Here is a 23,274-nt window from a genome sequence, read left to right on the forward strand (position 1 = left end):
CAACTATCTGAATGAACCCCTCCTTTCAGCCAAGGTCATTCCAAAGTTAACCTGAAAAACTAGTTCAGGCTATTGTGGGAATGGGGAGCTTAACATGACTCATTATATCTTCCTCTTTTTTAGAATTTACACACGGCTGACCAGTGTTAACATCAACACAAAGGCCTTAAGACTGATAGAACAGACTTTTTAAGTTGGATAAGGAACATTTACAATCTGTTCTCTCTGAAGCCTGCTACCTGGAGGCTTCATCTATGTGATAAAACCTTGGTCTCCACAACTCCTTACTGTAACTCAGACATTCCTTTCTATTGATTCCAGGTCTTTGGATATGAACTCAACTCATTGCCAATCAGAAAATCTTTGAATCTGCCTATGACATGAAAGCTCCTGCTTCCAGTTGTCCTGCCTTTCTGGACCAAACCAAGGTACATGTTACATGTATTGATTGGGGTCTTATGTCTCCCTAAATGTATTAAACCAAGCTGTAACCCAACCACCTTGGGACATGTCATCAGGACCTCCTGAGGCTGTGTTATGGGCATGTCCTTAACCTTGGCAAAATTAACTTCCAAATTGATTGAGACTCATCTCAGATACTTTTGGTTTACAGTTTCCATAGGGAATGCAAACATCTGTAGAACTTCAACTTCCTTGGTTATATTGGTTTAGGCTACTATTACCTTCTTATTTAACTAGTTACTTATTTACTTCTGGGGCTAGCAAGGTGCCTGGAATTTCCCTTGAGAGAACTTCAGGATTTTCCTTTATCTCCATGCTTGAGGTCTGCAGGCTCCTAAAAGAAAAGGGGATCCCTGCTGTTTCACTCTCATCAGGGCAATATGGTCACTTTCTGTGAAAACAGAAGAAGGGCGTGAACCAGGGTGGTAGTTGATCAGGATCTCACGCTGGGTCACAGATGACTCTGTTAAGAGGCAGCTACGCCAGTGTCTGGATTCCAGATAGCTGAGATGAAGGCATCATTGCAGGTGAATTAAACATGTTGTTTCTGGCCTTAGGCTGCCTGGGATTTTACTCTACTTAGCTGTGACATCTTGAGCAAGTAAACCTCTTCAAGATGTGGAGTCCTAATTAGGGAGGGGGAGTTGGGCTGCCAGGACCAAGGGAAAGCAAAAAGAGAAAGCCCATAAGCTATAAGTCTGCCTTTCTTCATGGTCCAGAACACATAGGCCTGCTGTGCAAATAACCCACAATCCTCCTGCACCCAGCTATCACCAGACCCTTGGCTGATAGAAAAGTGCAAGTTAATTCACTGCAGCCTTGGCATTATCAGACTGTACAAAGCCCTCTTCACCACACAGCACAAGCACCATTCCATAAAATCGTCAGCAAGCCTTTGTCATCTCTTTGCAGTCAGCCCCCATCTTGCTGACCTGCCCATTATGTATTTTCATACTTTCTCTAATAAATCTGCTTTTGTTTACTTGTGACTGTCTTTGGAGGTTCTCTTACTGCCCACACAACACTGGCCTCAGATAGTCACTATCTGCAACACAAGAGTTTATTTCTCATTTGTGAAATGTCTCCAGTAACTCAATTTGAGGGGATTAATGAGCTAATCCAGGTAATATACTTGGCACAGTGCCCATATATTAAGCTCAGAAACATTGGCTGCTATTCTGAAGATAATTATTGTTTTTGAGAGTTGGGGCTCTGGAATGAGACCCACTTGAGTTCCGCTCTTGGCTACCGTATTTATTAGTTGTGTGATCTTGGACTAGTCATTACCTCCCCAAGCATAAATTGTGGGTAATAGGTGTAGCTACTTCATAGAGTTAAGAAGATTAAGTGTGTTAATCCACTTAATGTGCTCAGCACATACTATATTATTATTTATCTCTATGTTCAGCTGTGAGTTATCCATAGGTAGAGGAGGTGCCTGCTTTTTGGTACTAAACTGGGAAGGGGTCCAGACCTGTTTAAGGCTTGTTAGAGAGTAGTTGTAAGCTAACAGGTGGAAGGGCATGTATCCCGGATCTGCTGACTCCAAAACTGAAGCTTCCCACTGCCCAGTGCTACCTCCTTGGGCTGGGTGCTAGGGGACTCTTCAGAAGATAGCAACAGCCTGTTTCATTGCACAGCTGTGGTGGGTGCGGCTCCAACCTCAGCTCCTTCAGGACAGGGCAGATGCTCGGTTCATCTTTGCATCTGTTCAGCTCAGACCATGGAATGTAGTAATACCTCAGTGAATTGCTCTGAGTTGATTATAAGCCAAGAGACAAAGGTGAACATCGAGATGGCATATTGTTACCAGAAAGGGGTCTGAATGCAGACCCCGAGAAAGGGTTCTGGAATCTTTTGTTTCATTTTGTTTTTTGGATTCTTGAATCTTGCCTAACAAAGAATTTGGGGCAAGTCCATAGAGTGCAGTGAAGGCAGGTTTATTAGGAAAGTAAAGGAATAAAAGAATGGCTACTCCATAAACAGAGCAGCCCCAAGTGCTGCTGGTTGCCCACTTTTACAGTTATTTCTTGATTATATGCTAAATGGGGGTGGATTACTCATGAGGTTTTTGGGAAAGTGGTGGATAATTCCTGGAACTAAGGGTTTCTCCCATTTTTAGAGCATACTGGTAACTTTCAGACGTTGCCATGGCATTTGTAAACTGTCATGGCACAGGTGGGCATGTTTTTTTAGCATGCTAATGTATTATAATTAGTGTATGGTGAGCAGTGAGGATGACCAGAGGTTACTTTGGTCACCGTCTTGGTTTTGGTGGGTTTTGGCTGGCTTCTTTACCACAGACTGTTTTATCAGCAAGGTCTTTATAACCTGTATCTCATCCTGTGACTTAGAAGGCCTAACCTCCTGGGAATGCAGCCCAGTTGGTCTCAGCCTTCTTTTACCCAGCCTCTATTCGAGATGGACTCTGGTTCAAACACCTCTGATAATATGATCAAGTTCCACATTGTATGGGACAGATAATTTGAATAGAAGTAGTCCAAACGATAGGGCTGGAATCATCAGCAGAGCTCTCTGGAGGAGGTGAACTGAGCTGTTCCTTGAAGGATGGACCTGCTTTAAAAAGGTCCATGGGGAAATGAGGACAATTTCTGGGTTGGGAGGCAATGTGGTCAGTGTGACTGCAATGTGCTGGAGGCAGTAGAAAGGGGCCAGTTTTGTTGGAGCAGGATGTGTGTGTTAGAGGTGAGGGTAAGGGAGGAGACCACCCCTCATATCGTCTTATGCCCAATTTCTGCCTCCAAAGAAAGAAGAAGTAAAAACTAAAAGGCAGAAATGAAATTCACAGGCAGACAGCCCAGCGCCACACTGTGGGCCTGGTAGTTAAAGAGCGACCCCTGACCTAATTGGTTATATTATCTATAGACAGATCTGTTCAAAAGTCACATTGTATAGAAAAGCACTGTGAAAATCCCTGTCCTGTTCTGTTCCGTTCTAATTACAGGTGCATGCAGCCCCCAGTCATGTACCCCCTGCTTGCTCAATTGATCACGACCCTCTCATGTGGACCCCTTTAGAGTTGTAAGCCCTTAAGAGGGACAGGAATTGCTCACTCGGGGAGCTTGGTTGTTGGAGACATGAGTCTTGCCGAAGCTCCCGGCCGAATAAAGCCCTTCCTTCTTTAACTCGGTGTCTGAGGGGTTTTGTCTGCAGCTTGTCCTGCTACAAAGGGGTGATGACAGGCCTTGAGAAGGGGACAGGAGGTTGAGCTCAGTGTGGTAGCCTACCAAGAGATGCAGAAAGTTTCAGAGGTGGAATGACCTCCGATGAGTATCTTGAAGGTTGACTTGGCGGCTATTGTGCAGGTTGCAGGTGTGGGCAGGGGAGCAATGCCTGGAAGCAGCTGCGTTTGCTGGTGCACCCCAGCACTGAGCGTGCAATCTGGTGCCTTGCAGAGCTGCCCTCAGCCTCTTGTCTGACTTGAGCACCCCGGGAGATTATGCAGTCTGCATTGTGTTGCAAAGTGGTGCAGTCACTTAACCATGACCCACAGATTAAGTCACCTATTGTGTTGAGTAATGAGGCATTCTCAGAGGCCTTTGTGCAAGCAAATAGAATATTTACCCAGGTCCCAGGGAGCCTGGGGACACCTTGGGAGCATGAGATGGCTTTGAAGTGGAATCAAATGAAACCCTTAAGCCTCTGAGTAGGACAGATCTGTTGAAAATCACAGCCTGTCAGTTTCAAGGACAGACCATTTTCAGTGCAAATAAACTTTCAGCAAGAAGCCTTGGAGAGTGATCCTGCCTGGAGACACAGGGCTGTTTCTCAGTCCTTATTTTTTAGGGCAGTATGGAAAGGACAGGGAAACAGAGAGAGGCAAAGTGGCTGGAAAACAGGGCACCTGGGTTCAAGGACCTGCACGTTCCCAGTATCAATGTGTGACCGTGAGGAGGCCAGAATCTAATGATAATGAGGCCATGTTAGACTTTGATGTGCTAACTGATTTAATCCTTGAACCACTTTCAGAAATAATTTATTAATGAGGAAATCAAGATGGGAGGTAAGGGCAACTCGGGGCAATTCTGAAAGGTGGTTCTAACTTCAGATGGTTGACTGAGGCTGTCAGAGACATTTGAACCAGAGTGACTCCATCTTGAATAGGGGCTAGGTAAAATAAGGCTGAGACCTACTGGGCCACATTCCCAGGAGGTTAGCTATTCCATCACAGGATGAGATAGGAGGTCAGCACAAGACACAGGTCATAAAGACCTTCCTGATAAAACAGGTTGCAGTGAAGCAGCTGGCCAAAACCCACCAAAACCAAGATGTCAACAAAAGTGACCTCTGGTCGTCCTCACTGCTCATTATGTGCAAATTATAATGCATTAGCATGCTAAAAGTCACTCCCACCAGCACCATGACAGCTTACAAATGCCATGGCAATGCCCGTATGTTACCCTAGATCGTTAAAAAGGGGAAGAACCCTCAGTTCCAGGAATCGCCCACTCATTTCTTGAAAAATTAATGAGTAATCCACCCATTGTTTAGCATATAATCAAGAAATAACTGTAAGTATTATCAGTCGAGAACCCAAGCTGCTGCTCTGCCTATGGAATAGCCATTCTTTATTTCTTAATAAACTTGCTTTCACTTTATGGACTTGCTCTGAATTCTTTCTTGTGTGAGGTCCAAGAGCCCTCTCTTGGAGTCTGGATCAGGGCTCCTTTCAGGTAACAAGGCTGTCATTGGGACAGTGGAAGTAGCCACTGTTGCTTACATCCTAGCTCTTTACAGGTATAGAAAGGAGAACCTCCTTTTCCCCCTACCCTTAACAATTTCCTGTACATCAACTCCATCTCAGAGTCAGCTTGCTGGGGAATCCAACCTGTGACAACGCAGTGAGACAATGCTGACGCCAGGAGTCATTTATTCCCTCTCTGGGCCTCAGTTTCTCCATATACAAAATGAAAATGGTACATTAGAGGAGCGGTTCTCAAAGTGTGTGGCCCATGGACCCCTGACGGTGCCTGAGACACTATCAGGACATGCATGAAGTCAAAACCGTTTTTTGCCCAGGCTGATCTCGAACTCCTGAGTTCAAGCAATTCGCCCGCTTTGGTCTCCCAAAGTGCTAGGATTACAGGCATGCCCAGCTTAACAGTACTTTGGGAGACTGAGGCGGGTGGATTACGAGGTCAGGAGTTTGAGACCAACCTGGCCAATATGGTGAAATCCCATCTCTACAAGAATATTAAGGTGTGGTTTGCTGTGTTCACTGAGTTGACATTTGCACTGAGTGTGCAAACAATTGTGCCTTGGCGGTGGCCCCAAACTGTGCTAGTCTCATGACATTCTTTACCAGCATGTATGCACAGTTAAAAAAAAAAAAAAGCAAGTTTCACTTGAGAATGTCCTTGACGAAGCAGTAAAAGTTACTGATTTTATTAAATCTCCACCCTTGAGTACACCTCCTTCTACTATTCCAATGGTCCAAATGCATAATAAAGTACAGTGGTTGTCTTGAGAAGAACCTCAGGTGGGATAGTTGGAGATGTAAGTTGAACTAGTCGGTTTTTTCATGGAACACATTTTTAATCGAAGTAACAATTGACAGACAAGCTATGACGCACATTTTCTTGGAAATTAACAAAGTGAGCCTGTCACTTCAAGTTTAACAACTCACAGTATTTATTACCAAGGATAAAACTCTAGCTTTTAAGTGAATGTTAGATGTTTGGAAAACTTGTATCTGTTACCATGAGCTTGACAGCTTCCCAATACTTAATTACTTTTCTGAGATAGACGAAGATATTGACAAATATGCTATTTGTTTTGATGTTGTATCATATAGTGTGTCTACATCTTGAAGACCCATGTAACTCAGTGAAGTAGCATATTTCCAATGACCAAAGCATGATGTGACAAACTCATGTTCCAGTAAGAGAGCCAAAGTGCAGGTAGATCAATGGGTTTTAATGGAATAGATTATAAAAACTTCATTCGTATGTTTCAGATTCTACATTGTATTCAACCTTTTAAAAAACCACCTCATGTGGCCAGGTGCAGTGGCTCACACCTATAATTTCAGCACTTTGGGAGGCCAAGGTGGTAGGACTCCTTGAGGTCAAGAGTGAGACTAGCCTGAGCAACGTGGCAAAACCTCATCTCTATAAAAAATAAAAAAATTAGCTGTATTAGTCTGTTTTCATGCTGCTGATAAAGACATATCCAAGACTGGGAAGAAAAAGAGGTTTAATTGGACTTACAGTTCCACATGGCAGGGGAAGCCTCAGAATCACAGTGGGAGGTAAAAGGCACTTCTGAAATGGCAGTGCCAAGACAGAATGACGAAGAAGCAAAAGTGGAAACCCCTGATAAACCCATCAGACCTCATGAGACTTACTCACTATCACAAGAATAGCATGGGAAAGACTGGCCCCCTTGATACAATTACCTCCCCCTGTGTCCATCCCACAACACGTGGGAATTCTAGAAGATACGATTCAAGTTGAGATTTGGTGGGGACACAGCCAAACCATATCATTCCACTCCTGGCGCCTCCAAATCTCATGTTTTCACATTTCAAAACCAATCATGCCTTCCCAACAGTCCCCCAAAGTCTTAACTCATTTCAGCATTAACCCAAAAGTCCACAGTCCAAAGTCTCATCTGAGACAAGGCAAGTCCCTTCTGCCTATAAGCCTGTAAAATCAAAAGCAAGCTAGTTACTTCCTAGATACAAGGGGGGAGGGTACAGACATGGGGTGAATACAGCCTTTCCCAATGGGAGAAATCAGCCAAAACAAAGGGGTTACAGGGCCCGTGCAAGTCCAAAATTCAGCAGGGCAGTTAAATTTTAAAACTCCAAAATGGTCTCCTTTGATTCCAGGTCTCACATCCAGGTCACGCTGAGGCAAGAGGTGGGTTCCCATGGTCTTGGGCAGCTCTGCCCCTGTGGCTTTGCAGGGTACAGGGTCCCTCCCAGCTGCTTTCATGGGCTGACATTGAGTGTCTGTGGCTTTTCCAGGCGCACGGTGCAAGCTGTTGGTGGACCTACAATTCTGGGGTCTGGAGAACGGGTGCCCTCCTCTCACAGCTCCACTAGGCAGTGCCCCAGTAGAGACTCTGTGTGGGGGCTCCGACCCCACATTTCCCTTCCGCACTGCCCTAGCAGAGGTTCTCCACGAGGGCACTACCCCTGTAGCAAACTTCTGCCTGGGCATCTAGGCATTTCTATACATCTTCTGAAATCTGGGCAGAGGTTCCCAAACCTCAATTCTTGACTTCTGTGCACCTTCAGGCTCAACACCATGTGGAAGCTGCCAAGGCCTGGGGCTTCCACCCTCTGAAGCCACAGCCCGAGCTGTACGTTGGCCCCTTTCAGCCATGGCTGGAGCAGCTGGGACAAAGGGCACCAAGTCCCTAGGCTGCACACAACATGGGGATCCTGGGCCCGACCCACGAAACCATCTTTTTCTCCTGAGCTTCTGGGCCTGTGATGGGAGGGGCTGCTGTGAAGGTCTCTGACATGGCCTGGAGACATTTTCCCCCTGGTCTTGGGGATTAACATTAGGCTCCTTGCCACTTACGCAAATTTCTATAGCTGGTTTGAATTTCTCCCCAGACAATGGGTTTTTCTTTCCTGTTGCATAGTCAAGCTGCAAATTTTTCCAAACTTTTATGCTCTGCTTCCCTTGTAAAGGTGAATGCCTTCAACAGTACCCAAGTCACCTCTTGCATATTTTGCTGCTTAGAAATTTCTTCCACTAGATACCCTAAATCATCTTTCTCAAGTTCAAAGTTTTAAAAATCTCTAGGGCAGGGACAAAATGCCACCAGTCTCTTTGTTAAAACATAACAAGAGTCACCTTTACTCTATTTCCCAACAAGTTTCTCATCTCCCTCTGAGACTATCTCAGCCTGGATCTTATTTTCCATATCGCTATCAGCCTTTTGGGCAAAGCCATTCAACAAGTCTCTAGGAAGTTCCAAACTTTCCCACATTTTTCCTTTCTTCTTCTGAGCCCTCCAAACTTCCAATTTCTGCTTGTTACCCAGTTCCAGAGTTGCTTCCACATTTTCGGATATCTTTTCAGCAATGCCCCACTCCCGGTACCAATTTATTGTATTAGTCCATTTTCATGCTGCTGACAAAGACATACATGAGATTTGGAAGGAAAAAGAGGTTTAATTGGACTTACAGTTCCACATGGCTGGGGAGGCTTCAGAATCATGGTGGAAGGTGAAAGGCACTTCTTACATGGCAGTGGTAAGAGAGAATGAGGAAGAAGAAAAAGCAGAAACCCCTGATAAACCCATCAGATCTCATGAGACTTATTCACTATCACAAGAATAGCACAGGAAAGACGGGCCCCCATGATTCAATTACCACCCTCTGGGTCCCTCTCACAACACATGGGAATTCTGAAAGATACAATTCAAGTTGAGATTTGCTGGGGACACAGCCAAACCATATCATTAGCTTAGTGTAGTGGCACCTGCCCGTAGTGCCTGTGGTGGCACATGCCACTCAGGAGGCTGAGACAGGAGGATCACTTGAACCTGGAAGGTCGAAGCTGCAGTGAGCCATGACTGCCCCACTGTACTCCAGCCTGGGTGACAGAGTAAGACCCTGTCCCCCCAAAAAAACCAAAAAACCCACCTAATGTTGCATTTTGATTATAGTATCAAATAATATTCACAATTATCTGTTATTAAATTTTCCATTTCCTTTTCAACTACATTTTTGTGTGAGGCTGGATTTTCTTTACGTACTTTGACCAAAACAACATATCTCAATTCTTCCGAATGCAGAAGCAGGTATGAGAATCTAGTTATCTTATATTAAGCCTGATAATACAGAGATTTATAAAAATGTACGACAATGCCATTCTTATTGCGATTGTTTAGAAAATACTTGTATTTTAAATAAAAATATGTTATCCATGAGAATACATAATTGATTTGTTATTCTGATTTTAAATAAGTAAACATTTGAAGATATTTTGAGTATAATTTCCAACATAATAAATATTAATAGATAAATACATATAAGACTTCCTTGAAGTTTGTATTAGTTTTCTATTGCCACTGTAACAAATGATCACAAATATAGTGACTTAAAACAACACAAATTTATTATTTAATAATTCTGTAGGTTAGATTTCTGACATAGGTCTCCCTGAGCTGAAATCAAGATGGGGGCAGAGCTGCATTCCTTCTGGTGGTTTTTGGGGAGAATCTGTTTCCTTGCTTTTTCTGGCTTGTAGAGGCCACCTCCATTCTCTAGTTCGTGGCCCCTTCCTCCATTTCCAAAGTCAGCAATGATGCATTTCTTTGACCATCTCCCCTTAATCACAGCTCCCAATCTGATCCCAGATGGATAAGATTTATGTGATTAGATTGGGCCCACCTGGATAATCTACGAGAATCTCCCCATTTTCTTACCTTTAAGCACATGTGCAAATTCCCTTTGGCCATGAAAAGTAACATAATCATAGGTTTGGGGGATAAGGGTGTTAACTTCTTTGAGGTTTAATTATTCTGTCCACTACAGTCTACCCACTGGCCCTTAAAGATTGACTTCTGTCTCACAAAGCAAATTACATTAATTTCATCCCAATGTTCCTCGAAGTCTCAAACCATTACAACATCAACTCAAAGTCTAAAAATGTCATCTAAATCTCATCAACTCCAAAGTTTCAAATTTCTCCCTCTAAATCAAGTGTGGGTGAAATCCTGAGTACGGTTCTTCCTGGAGCATCACTCCTCTCCATCTGTGGACCTGGGAAATTAGAAAACAAGTTGTCTGCTTCCAAAATACAATGGTGGAATGGGCGTGGGACAACAGTTATAGACATTCTCATTCCAAAGGGAGAAAGTGGAAGGAAAAATGGAATCACTGATCCTAAGCAATTTTGAAATCCAACCAGGCAATCACCATTAATTTTCAAGGTTTGGAAACAATTTTTTGTGGTTTGTGGCTCTGTCCTCTGGGCTTTTGGCCACCTTTATTCTGCCAACCATGGGGTCCTTAATTTTTAAGAATGCAAAGGAATCCTGGACACAAGTTTGAGAACTGCTACATTAGATCAGATGCATTAGAGACTGGGTGCCAGGAGAGCTGTTGAGAAGGATCCTGAGGTTGTCTGGATTCAGCTGGAAGGGTGCTTCAATGACTTAGTAATGTCTGCTGTGGTCTTGGCAGGGAGAGTGCTTTGATCAGTTAGTAATGTCTGCTGTGGCCCTGAAGGGACGCAGGCATGGTTACCATTCCTGTATCATCCATCCATAAAGACCCCTCCAGCTTTGTGGGTCTCTGACTCCACGAATATTCTCAGCATATGCTGAATGTTCTCAGAACATTCTGGAAGGACTAGTTAATATCACAAGAAAAAGCTGTGCAGTTTCAACTAGGACCAGTGGCCTTTTAGGCAGAGCTGATCCTGAAAAAAGTGATGAGAGAGTTATATTTTTTGCTATTATTCAAATTTCGGTGGTGTCTCTTCCACCCACAATTTTAGGACCCTGGCATGTTTTGCCACCCCCACTGAAATCTCATTTTATAAAAGTATATGAGAAACTCATTTTTTATTCTATTTTATTTTTTGAGACAGTGCCTAACTCTGTCACCCAGGCTGAAGTGCAGTGGTGTGATCTTGGCTCACTGCAACCTCCACTTCATAGGCTCAAGTGATTCTCCCACCTCAGCCTCCTGAGTAGCTGGGACTATAGGTGCATGCCATCACACCTGGCTAATTTTTGTATTTTTTTTAAGAGAAAGGGTTTTGCCATGTTGCCCAGGCTGGTCTCAAACTCCTGAGCTCAAGCGATCTACACGCTTTGGCCTCCCAAAATGCTGGGATTACAGGTGTGAGCCACTGTGCCCCACTTTGATGAACTCAAAGTCAGGCAAATGTACCAGCCTTTCTGGAAGGTTCTACTTTTATTGCAAGACAAAGTCTTCAGCCAGCAAATTTCAAAACTTTCAAATGCATGGCCTCTCTTTTCTGAACATAAAAGTCTTGATCTTCCATTCTGATATGGTTCCTTCAAGGGGAGCCATAATATTATCTGAATATGCCTACTAGTCAAGAAAAGCCTGTTAAGCTTTATTTTCTGAAGCCTTTGTTGTGAAAATACTATAAATATGAATAATATTATACATTTTTTACTATGCTTTTTCAAACTCAGCCCCTACAACCTCAAAGTAGCCTAAAAAAGGGTTAGACTTCTCTTTCCACCCAATCCTAAGTTAAGAATCCCTGTCTCAGTTGTGGTAGAATATGTTTTCCAAGATGGTGTCAATAATCTCTCCCATTCCAAATGTTCTTTTAACAATCCTTTAACATCAATGTGACTCACTGAGAGGTGAGGTCTACAGTCATATCAATGGAATCTGTGTCACCTGTCATTATGGAAAAAGTGACACTATGTGACTTCTGGTGCTAAGTCATAAAAGGCAATAAAGTTCCAGCCTTGTCCTGTTGTAATATTCAGTCTTGGAGCCCAACCACCATGCAGCAAGGAAGGCCAGGCCACAGGGAGAGACCACGTGTGGGTGCTCCAGCCAACAGCCCTAGCTGAGGTCCCAGTGACAGACAGCATCAACCACCGATGTTAGTAAACAAGCCTTCAGATCCCCCGGTGGCTGAGGCTTATTTGCTATGCCCTAGATATCATGGAATAGAGATGAGTTGTCCCCATTAAGTCCTGCCCAAGTTGCAGATCCATGAGCAAAAGAAATGACTGCCGTTTTGAGTCTCTACATTTTGGGATGGGTTGTTATATGGCAAGAATAATTGGAACAAAAATCAAAAGAGAGTAAGAGACTATGTCATTGGCAGATTATGGGGAAAGATATGTGATATGGTTTGGCTGTGTCCCCACCCAAATCTCATCTTTAATATAGCTCCCATAATTCCCATAATTCCCATGTGTTGTGGGAAGGACCCAGTGGGAGATAATTGAATCATTGGGGTTGTTTCCCCCCATACTGTTCTTGTGGTAGTAAATAAGTCTCATGAGATCTGATAATTTTATAAGGAGTTTCCCCTTTTGCTGGGCTCTCGTTCTCTCTTTGCCTGCTGCCACCCATGAAAGACGTGTCTTTGTTCTTTCCTTGCCTTCTGCCAAGATTGTGAGGCCTCCCCAGCCACGTGAAACTGTGAGTCCATTAAACCTCTTTTCTTTATAAATTATCCAGTCTTGGGTATGTCTTTATCGGCAGCATGAAAATGGACTAATATAATATGTTTGGAATCAACCTTCTCTCCCCTCTATTTCACCCCTAACTACTGATCTCTGATCACATCTGATTTAATGAAGCAATTCTAAAACTTGGCTTCCCCTTTGCATTTTTTTTGTTTCTTTTTTTTTTTTTTTGAGATGGAGTCTTGCTGTGTCACCCAGGCTGGAGTGCAGTGGCTCAACCTTGGCTCACTGTAATCTCTGCCTCCCGAGTTTCAGTGATTCTCCTGCCTCAGCCTCCCGAGTAACTGGGATTACAGGTGCCTGCCACCGTGCCCAGCTAATTTTAGTAGAGACGGGGTTTCACCATGTTGGCCAGGCTGGTCTTGAACTCCTGAGCTCAGGTGATCTGCCCATGTTGGCCTCTCGAAGTGCTGGGATTACAGGTGTGAGCCACCATGTCCGGCCTCTTTGCAGTCTTCAAAATTATCAACGACCCTATGGTAGGCCGAATAATGGTAGAGCCATAAGCTGAGAGTCTGGAGCCATAAAGCACAAAGAATTGTTTCAAAGCCTTGAAACTTAATGCCGTTGGGGCGAGACATCTTGTGAGATTTGCCTTTGAACAATTTCCCCATTTCCCTTTCCCAATGTCTGTTACTAATCACATCCATGTACCCTTAAAAAACTTTTTTTAAGGACTTTGGGGTGAGTCATGTTACTTATTTAGGCATTAGTTTCTTCCCTTCTTAAAGGAGGACTTTGACCTACTCTCTAAGCTGCTTTTCTGCTTCCCACCTCCTACTTTGCTCTTCATTTTCTTTTCCCCGTGTTTCTCCTTTTTTTTTTCAAACTTAACAACGAAAATTGTAAATGCCACAAAATCTCCACCTCTCTGCTAGATTGAATTCACTTGGGGTAGATAAACTGCAGGAATCGCTTTTTCTGGCTCTGTGAATTTGACAAGTGTGTTTGCGCTCCGCCTGGTGTTTTGTCGGCATTTTCTCACTTCTTGATGCCAGGCTTCTCGCTAACAATTCAGGATTCCAGGGACAGCCGCTGGTGGTCCTCCTCATTCTTTTATTTTTTTTTCAAACCTCCAAATTGAAATATTTATGAATGTTTCTTCTCTTACCAAGTTCAACTTACACGAGTTATAGTCTGCACCCCTCTAGCCCAGAACCTGTGACTTTTTTTTTGAGAAAAATGTTTTTTTATTTTATAATATGCATTTTTAAAAATACTGGAATACCAGAAGAATATATACATAGACATATATATATATTTGTTTCTATTTAAAAATAGTAATAATAAAAATAAAATATATTAAACAATAAAAATAGAAATAAAAGAGGGCTAGCTTGTACACAATATATATAAATAACATTTATTTAAAATATTTAATAATTTAGGCAGAGTGCAGTGGCATATATATGTGTGTGTGTGTGTGTGTGTGTATATATATATATATATGTATATATATATATATATATATTCCTCAACAGTGGCCATCCTGGGATGAGAATAGAAATTTTAGGTAGGGAAATTTTTATGTTAAATATTTTTATAATTTTTATTTATTTATTTTTATTTTACTTTATTTATTTTACTGTATTTATTTTACTTTCAGTTCTGGGATACATGTGCAGAATGTGCAGGTTTGTTACACAGGTATACATCTGCCATGGTGATTTGCTGCACCTATCAACCCATCATCTAGGTTTTAAGCCCCACATGCATTAGGTATTTGTCCTAATGCTCTCCCTCCCCTTTCCTCCCACCCCCTGACAGGCCCTGGTGTGTGATGTTCCCCTCCCTGTGTCCATGTGTTCTCATTGTTCAACTCCCACTTATGAGTGAGAACATGTGCTGTTTGGTTTTCTGTTTCTGTGTTAGTTTGCTGAGGATGATGGTTTCCAGCTTCATCCATGTCTCTGTAAAGGACATGAACTCATTCTTTTTTAATGGCTGCATAGTATTCCATGGTGTATATGTGCTGATTTTAATAGATGCATGCAGATGGGTAAACACATAGCTTAAGGACTGTGTGCTAGATCTGCACACTGGGAGGGAGGCAGCTGATACAACAACAGGGGATACCTCAGGTGGATACTTTTTTTTTTTTTTTTTTGAGACAGAGTCTTGTTCTGTTGCCCAGTCTGGAATGCAATGGCACAATCTCTGCTCACTGCAACCTCCACCTCCTGGGTTCAAGCAATTCTCCTGCCTCAGCCTCCCAAGAAGCTGGGACTACAGGCGACTGCCACCGCGGCCAGCAAATTTTTGTATTTTTCCAGAGATGGAGTTTCCCCATGTTGGCCAGGCTAGTCTCAACCTCCTGACCTCAAGTGATCTGCCTGCCTTGGCCTCTCAAAGTGCTGGGATTATGGTGTGAGCCACTGCACTCGGCCTAAATTATTAAGCATTTAAAATAAATGTTATTTATGTATATTGTATACAAGCTAGCCCTCTTTTATTTATGATATCTAAATAGGTACAAAACATTTATTAATAAATGTCTGGCTAGTGCACACATTCTTGAGAACTTGGGGACCTTCAGCGCAATGCTAATTAAACTGGACCTGTACTTTTTTGTATTAGAAATTTAACCCATTTTTATTTATTATCATAATATAATTACTTTTAATTATATTATTTCATGCATTCTGTCATTCATATTTCATTATTTTGCCTTATAGACCATGCTTTCTTTGCTTTTCCCTTGTGACTCAATAATGGGTAGCCAATATTTAATTTTAATAAATGTTAATTTTACATTTTTCAAAAATAGCTTTGCTTGGGCAATATCTATAACTATTAAATACAAAATTAATACAAAAACTTTTGACTTTTCTTTTTGAAATGGGGAATTCAAGATGTGTCTTAACTCTTTTTGTTCAACTTTCTTGGCCATGCAAGTAGAATCTGCAGCATACATTGTAGGATGCACGTTTTTATTAATATTGGCATTTTTTACAATAACTCATCTCAGGAATCTCTGTTGACTTGGGCATTCCTTTAATTACCAGTTTATGCCAATTATTTAGACAATCTCTGGTTAACAGTGTCCATACCTGATTTTATAATTTCTCGGATCTTGAGCACTTATTTTTGGTGCATCCGCTAGGTTTTGATTAAAACTTTGGTTAAGATTTTGAGGAGGAGTGCCTCAGTCATAGGATATTCTATGGCATAACCTGTCTCAGACTATCTTTCCTTAGCCTTGGCTCATGAACAGCATCTTGGTTAGGCAAAGAATTCTTGGGTCACAGATGTCTCCCTTAAACACTACAGACATTACTGCATTTTCTTCTGTGTTTGCAGTGATAGAATCTAGGGTTAGCTGAATTTTAGTTCTTCTGTCACAACTTGTCATTATAGTTTAATTTTTCCTAGCTTAGTGGCAGTTTCTCCAACCTTGATATTGAAAATGTCACTGAAATATATCTACTGTGTCTCTTTTTATAAATTTACTTAAAACAGTGAGTCTAGGTCGGGCGTGGTGGCTCGTGCCTGTAATCTCAGCACTTTGGGAGGCTGAGGCAGGTGGATCACCTGAGGTCAAGAGTTCGAGACCAGCCTGGCCAACATGGTGAAACCCCATCTTTACTAAAAATACAAAATTAGCCAGGGGTGGTGGCAGGCGCCTGTACTCCCAGCTACTTGGGAGGCTGAGGCAGGAGAATCGCTTGAACCCTGGAAGCGGAGTTTGTGGTGAGCCAAGGTCACTCCACTGCACTCCAGCCTGGGCAACAAGAGCGAAACTCTGTCTCAACAAAAGAAAACAAAAAAACAAAACAAAACAAAAAAACATTGAGTGTTTTTGATTTGCACACTCATGTGCTTTTTTTTTTCCAGCCCAGGAAAATTGTCTTCTATTAAACTATTGATTTTTTCTTTTCCTCTACTTATTCTGGTTTCTTCTTTAGAAATATTGCTAATCTAGAGATTAGATATACTGGACTGTTAGCCTGGACTTGGGAGATGAAACAATATGTCCATTATACAGAGCAAAGGAGCTATGTTTTTTTAAATGGGGATACATTATAGGTAGCTGATACATTTGGATTTGTGTCCCCACCCATATTTCATGTCGAATTGTAATCCCCAATGTTGGAAGTGGGGCCTGGAGGGAGGTAAGTGGATCATGGGGGTGGATTTTCCCCTTGCTGTTCTTGTGATAGTGAGTGAGCTCTCATGAGATCTGGTTGTTTAAAAGTGTGTGGCACTGCCACCCCCACTTTCTTCCTCCTGCTCAGGCCACGTAAGATGTGCCTGCTTCCCCTTCGCCATTCGTCATGACTGAAAGTTTCCTGAGGCCTCCTCAGCCATGCTTCTGGGATACAGCCTGCGAAACTGTGAGCCAATGAAACCTCTTTTCTTTATAAATTTCCCAGTTTGTTTACAGTTTCTTTTTTTTTTTTGAGACAGTCTCGCTCTGTCACCCAGGCTAGAGTGCAGTGGCGCCATCTCAGCTCACTGCAAGCTCTGCCTCCCGGGTTCACGCCATTCTCCTGCCTCAGCCTCCTAAGTAGCTGGGACTACAGGCACCCGCCACCACACCTGGCTAATTTTTTGTATTTTTAGTAGAGACGGGGTTGTATTTTTAGTAGAGACGGGGTTTCACCGTGTTAGCCAGGATGGTCTTGATCTCCTGACCTCATGATCTGCCCGCCTCGGCCTCCCAAAGTGCTGGGATTACAGGCGTGAGCCAAGGCGCCCAGTCTGTTTACAGTTTCTTTAAGGAAATTCCCATTTCCTTAGCAGGACTCTTCCATTTAAAGACAAGATTGCAGGACTTTCCTTCATACACATCTGGCTGCACCTCTTGGTTCTGAAACACGTCTTTCTCATTGGTCCAATAAATAGTAGAAACAATCTATAATCATCAGGTTTATCATGTAGATATATGACTGCCATTTGTTAATGGTGAGATTTATTGCAATAAAATTTATCTGCTCCAGTGTCCTTTTTAACAAGGCAAAGGAGATAGCACAACTCTAGTTTTATGTGTTTTGCGTGACTTAAATCAGGACTTTGACCCAACTGCGGTTGAGCACAGCTATCTGTGCTCAGCTCACAAAAAAGCAGAATTTCTTCTACTTTCAGCAAAGTCCTTACTGGTAAAATTGACCATCTGAAAGAGTAAAGACAGTTCACCGAGGGGAGATGACCGGGAAAGCCACAGATCAGGGGTTTTCAAGGTTCTTTTCAGTTGTACTTTCTCCAGTTGAAATCTTCCCTGGACACTTAAAAAGCTGATATGTTCTAGGTAAAGAAGGCATCATACCATTCAACTAACTCTCCAATATGTATACCTCTGCCCCATCAAGTCAACCCTGGGGAGGTTTCCAAGAAGCCCCAGGATTTGGCCAATCACAGTTTGAAAGCCAGTGCTGATTATAAAAGGCCTCGGGGCGGGGCCTGGCGCACTCTTTGCTCAGTAGCTACTCATCAAACTTGAGCCTCCTAATTCCTTGCACTGATACCCACTCCCTCTTCAGAACCATCGCAGCATTTTAATATGTTTCTCCTTGGAACTCTTATTACTCCTTACCTTTTTTGTCTTATAATTTATAATTCAGATATATGACTTATCTTCTTATATCTGCATATTAGTCTACAGTGTACTCAAAGAAAGAATTTATTAGTTCATCAAATATCCAGTTAGTGAGCATCCCCATTTCCCAGATTATTTCTTTTACTTTTTTTTTTTTTTTGAGACAAAGTTTTGCTCTGGTTGCCCAGGCTGGAGTGCAGTGGCGCGATTTTGACTCACTGCAACCTCTGCCTCCCAGGTTCAAGCGATCCTCCTGCCTCAGCCTCCTGAGTAACTTGGATTACAGGCTTGCGCCACCGTGCACGGCTAATTTTTTGTATTTTTAGTAAAGACGGGGTTTCTCCATGTTGGCCAGGCTGGTCTTGAACCCCTGACCTCAGGTGACATGCCCACCTCGACCTCCCAAAGTGTTGGGATTACAGATGTGAGCCACCATGCCTGGCCTTTCCCAGATTATTTCTTGTGTGTGTGTGTGTGTGTGTGTGTGTGTGTGTGTGTGTGTGTGTGTGTGTGTATGTGTGTGTGTGCATGTGTTTTAGTTTGTTTGAATCAGGATATCCATGCATTACAAAAATAAAAGTCCACGCATAACATGTGATATTTTTTCTAAAATTTCTCCACCTTCTTTTTGTTCTTCTTGTAACTTATTTGTTGAAGAAAATGGAACCTGCATGCTGTATAGTCTTTCATATTGTGGCTTTGCAGTTTGCATCATTTCAGACAACACACTTAAACAGGATTCATAAGGGTTTTCAACGGAGATACACATTTGTTTCTTTACTGTGTACCATGCGGGCTCCTTGTGTGCTAGCACTGGGGCCCTGCATGCGTGAGTCCCCTCTATTCTAGCCAGGCCAGTCTGCATGTTGTCCTGGTACAGCAACATCTCCTTAACAAAATCATAGACTTTTCAGGCACAAAGGACCTAGAGTCACCTTCTCACATCTATAACTCCCAGCCACGTGGTGTCTTCTCTCTTTCACCACCTGTCATCCATATTCATTACTTCCTTTAAGATGATACTCAGGCCAGGCATGGTGGCTCATGCCTGTAATCCCAGCAGTTTGGGAGGCCAAGGTGGGCGGATCACGTGAGGTCAGGGGTTCGAGACCAGCTGACTAACATGGTGAAACCCCGTCTCTACTAAAAATACGAAAATTAGCTAAGCATGGTGGCGGGTGCCTGTAATCCCAGCTACTTGGGAGGCTGAGGCAGGAGAATTGCTTGGACCTGGAAGGTGGAGGTTTTAGTGAGCCGAGATCATACCATTGCACTCCAGCCTGGGCAACAAGAGCAAAAATGTGACTCAAAAAAAAAAAAAAAAAAAAAAAAAAGATCATACTCAAATTCTTCTGGGGACTCAATGCAAGACAGAGGGAAGAAAGCATGAACGTGGGAATTAGACTCTTGAGTTGGCTGTTTCCCTGGATCTCCTGATCTTGGGCAGATGATTGAACTTCTCTGAGCCTCAGTTTTTAAAATCCGTATAATGGGGATGTTGCAAGGATTAAACAACAGGACAAAATGCAGTAGAATAAAACATTCTTGCAGTTGCTTAGACCCAAAACATTAGAGTTATTTTTTTTACTTCTCTCTCTCACACCCCATATTAGAAAAAAGACCCCGAGGGAAAGCTCAATGCTACATGATTTCATCAAACCTCCTCTTTGAGCCTTTTATAAATACCACAGATCCTTAAATAACAGAAATAGTAACATCTATTCATCACGTACTCTGTATCAGGCAATGTATTAAAAGCCTTCTGTGTAATAACTCCTTTAAGCCTCTAAGAATCCTACAAGGTCGGTATTATTATCGCCAGTCCCAGTTTTACAGACGAGGAAACAGAGGCCCAGAAAAATTAAGTAATGTACCCAAGGTTACCCGGGCAGTAAATGATGGTGTCTGGATTGGGACCTATGCTCTCATACACCAGGGACTTTTTATTTTTTTTTTGAGACAGGGTCTCACTCTGTCGCCCAGGCTGGAGTGCAGTGGCGCAATCACGGCTCACTGCAGCTTCAACCTCCCTGGGCTCAGGTGATCCTCCCACCTCAGCCTCCTGAGTAGCTGGGACTACAGGTGTGCGCCACCACGCCTAGCTAATTTTTTTTTTTTTTTGTAGAGATGGGGTTTTGCCCACCGCATATTCTCACTCATAGGTGGGAATTGAACAACGAGAACACATGGACACAGGAAGGGGAACATCACACTTCAGGGACTGTTGTGGGTTGGGGGGAGGGGGGAGGGATAACATTGGGAGATATACCTAATGCTAGATGACGAGTTGGTGGGTGCAGTGCACCAGCATGGCACATGTATACATATGTAACTTACCTGCACATTGGGCACATGTACCATAAAACCTAAAGTATAATAATAATAATAATAATAATAATAATTACAATAAAAGAAAAAAAAATAAAAAAAAATAAAAAAAAAAAAAAAAAGAGATGGGGTTTTGCCATGTTGCCCAGGCTGCTCTCGAACTCCTGGGCTCAAGTGGTTCACCTGCCTTGGCCTCCAAAAGTGCTGGGATTATAAGACTGAGCCACTGCATTCAGCCTACAGGGACTTCTTAATCCTGCCCATGTTACTTAATCCACTAGGAGCTATTAAAACAATACTGGATTCCACACCCCACCCCAGACCAACAGAATCAGCATCTCCAGGTGATGAACCCAGGCTTGGAAACTTCTTAAAAGCTCCCAGGGGATTCTTGGTGCATGGCCAGAGTCAAGAATGACCACTGTTGACGTGATGCAACTGAAAATGATTATGATTATGAAATGAAACAATAATCCAGGGCTGGGTGTGGTGGCTTATGCCTGTAATCCCAGCACTTTGGGAAGCCGAGGCGGGTGAATCACTTGAGGCCCAGAGTTCAAGACCAGCCTGGCCAACATGGTGAAATCCCATCTCTACTAAAAATACAAAAATTAGCCGAGCATGGTGGTGCATGCCTGTAATCCCAGCTATAGACAGAGGTTGCGGTGAGCCGAGATCCCACCACTGTACTCCAGCCTGGGTGACAGCAAGACTCTGTCTTAAAAAATAAAAATAAAAAAAAATAATTTGGGATTATTGTTAATTGTGTCTTTCACTCTGTAGTCTCTACTCTTGAATATTCTTGAGTGTTACTCTTCCTTTCTGGAGTTGGGTTAAAGGGTATCTAAGGGCCATCTTAGATATATCGTCCAATGCGTCTGTGACTCAGGGCAGGTCACGGATTTCCTCAAGCCACTGGGGAGCCAGAAGCAAGCTTCAGTGGTGATACCTCTGGCCACCTCATCAGTGGCAGAAGGAAGACTCTTCAAAAGCCTCTGCTGGGCCTGTCACATCCGAGTGAAATACATACGTGTGTCAGTTACCTTCCCATATTTCTCAGGCCACTTGAGGTGAAAAATGTGTAGGCTTTGAACCATCCGAGGAGAGCTTTCTCAGCTGTCAGCAGCTGAAGACAGTCACGATCAGATTCATAGTGACCCTTAGATTGTGTCAGTCATTGTAGTTCCTCACCCGTCTGAGAGACTGACAGCCCTGTCTTGTCAGTTTGTCAAACTGAATGACAGTCTCTCCAGATTTGGTTATGCGTGGACAAGAGAAGTTGTCATGGAAACCTTGTGGATGCTGATGAGCCAGGGGCATCTTCACCTTACTCAGATGGTGTGAATAAGGAGAACAGGGCAATTAGATGCTCTGCATCATTAATACAAGAAGGTTTACAAATTAAATCTTGTCAGCAACCTTAAGGCCACTCAATGACCAAAAAAATTTAAGTGCTGACATACGAAGGCAGAATTCTGCAGCAGGAGTTACAGCTCCTAGTTTCTCCTCCTTTCCTTCTTTTTCTTTTTCTTTCTTTCTTTTTTTTTTGAGACAAGGTCTCACTCTGTCACCCAGGCTGGAGTGCGGTGGCATGATGTCAGCTCACTGTAACCTCTGCCTCCCAGGTTCAAGCGATTCTCCTGCCTCAGCCTCCCAAGTAGCTGGGATTACAAGTGCATGCCACCATGCCTAGCTAATTTTTTTGTATTTTTAGTAGAGACGGGGTTTTACCTTGTTGGCCAGGCTGGTCTTGGACTCTTAACCTGAGATAATGCACCCACCTTGGCTTCCCAAAGTGTCTCCTCCTTTCCTTCTTTCAGTTGATCACACTCATCTCAGTGAAACAGGGCCGACTGGATAAATTGCAAGCTCTCTGCTGTCTGGCATAACGTTTGCCAATTGTTGGTTGCATCAAGTAGAAAAAAAAAAGAAAAGAGGTTGAATTTGGATATCAGGGTTTAAGTTTTAACTCAGCCACCATTGGCTTATTTCATTGAGTTAAAAAATTGAAATAGAGGGCCGGGTGTGGTGGTTCATGCCTATAATACCAGCACTTTGGGAGGCCGAGGCAGGTGAATCATCTGAGGTCAGGAGTTGGAGACCAGCCTGGCCAACATGGTGAAACCCCATCTCTACTAAAAATACAAAAATTAGCCAGGCGTGGTGGCAGGCACGTGTAATCCCAGGTACTCGGGAGGCTGAGGCAGGAGAATTGCTTGAACCTGGGAGGTGGAGGTTGCTGTGAGCTAAGATCTCACCATTGCATGTGAGCCTGGGCAACAGAGCAAGACTCCATTTCAAAAAAAAAAAAAAGAAAGAAATAGAATAAAAAGAAATATATCAAAATGCATTAAACAGTGAAGTTTTGCTTGTGCAACATTTATTTTAGTTATGTAAATGTATAAATCATTGGGTGTACTGGATCGTGCTTTCGTGTGTGTGTCTGTGTGTGTGTGTGTTTTAGATGGAGTCCCGCTCTGTCAGCCAGGCTGGCATGCAATGGTGCCATCTCGGCTCACTGCAACCTCTGCCTCCCTGGTTCAAGCGATTCTCCTGCCTCAGCCTCCCGAGTAGTTGGGATTACAGGCACTGGCCACCATGCCCAAGTAATTTTTGTAGTTTTAGTAGAGACAGGGGTCTATGTTGGCCAGGCTGGTCTCAAACTCCTGACCCCAAGTGATCTGCCTGCCTTGGCCTCCCAAAGTGCTGGGATTACAAGCACGAGCCACCACACCTTGCCTCAAGTGTGTTTTTTATTGTGACTTACTACC

General features: G+C 43.1%; 1 long non-coding RNA gene across 2 annotated transcripts in view; it reads left to right on the top strand.

Annotated features, from left to right (window-relative positions):
• The window catches only part of LOC134761751 (uncharacterized), a 292,218-nt gene that overhangs the window by 167,385 nt on the left and 101,559 nt on the right, over window positions 1–23,274 (top strand). For both annotated transcript variants that reach the window (XR_010140828.1, XR_010140827.1), the window contains exon 3: window positions 322–428. This is a non-coding gene — a long non-coding RNA (uncharacterized LOC134761751). The remainder of the gene's footprint in view (window positions 1–321; window positions 429–23,274) is intronic.

This window comes from Pongo abelii, chromosome 6, assembly GCF_028885655.2.
Source record: "Pongo abelii isolate AG06213 chromosome 6, NHGRI_mPonAbe1-v2.0_pri, whole genome shotgun sequence".
NCBI lineage: Eukaryota > Metazoa > Chordata > Mammalia > Primates > Hominidae > Pongo > Pongo abelii.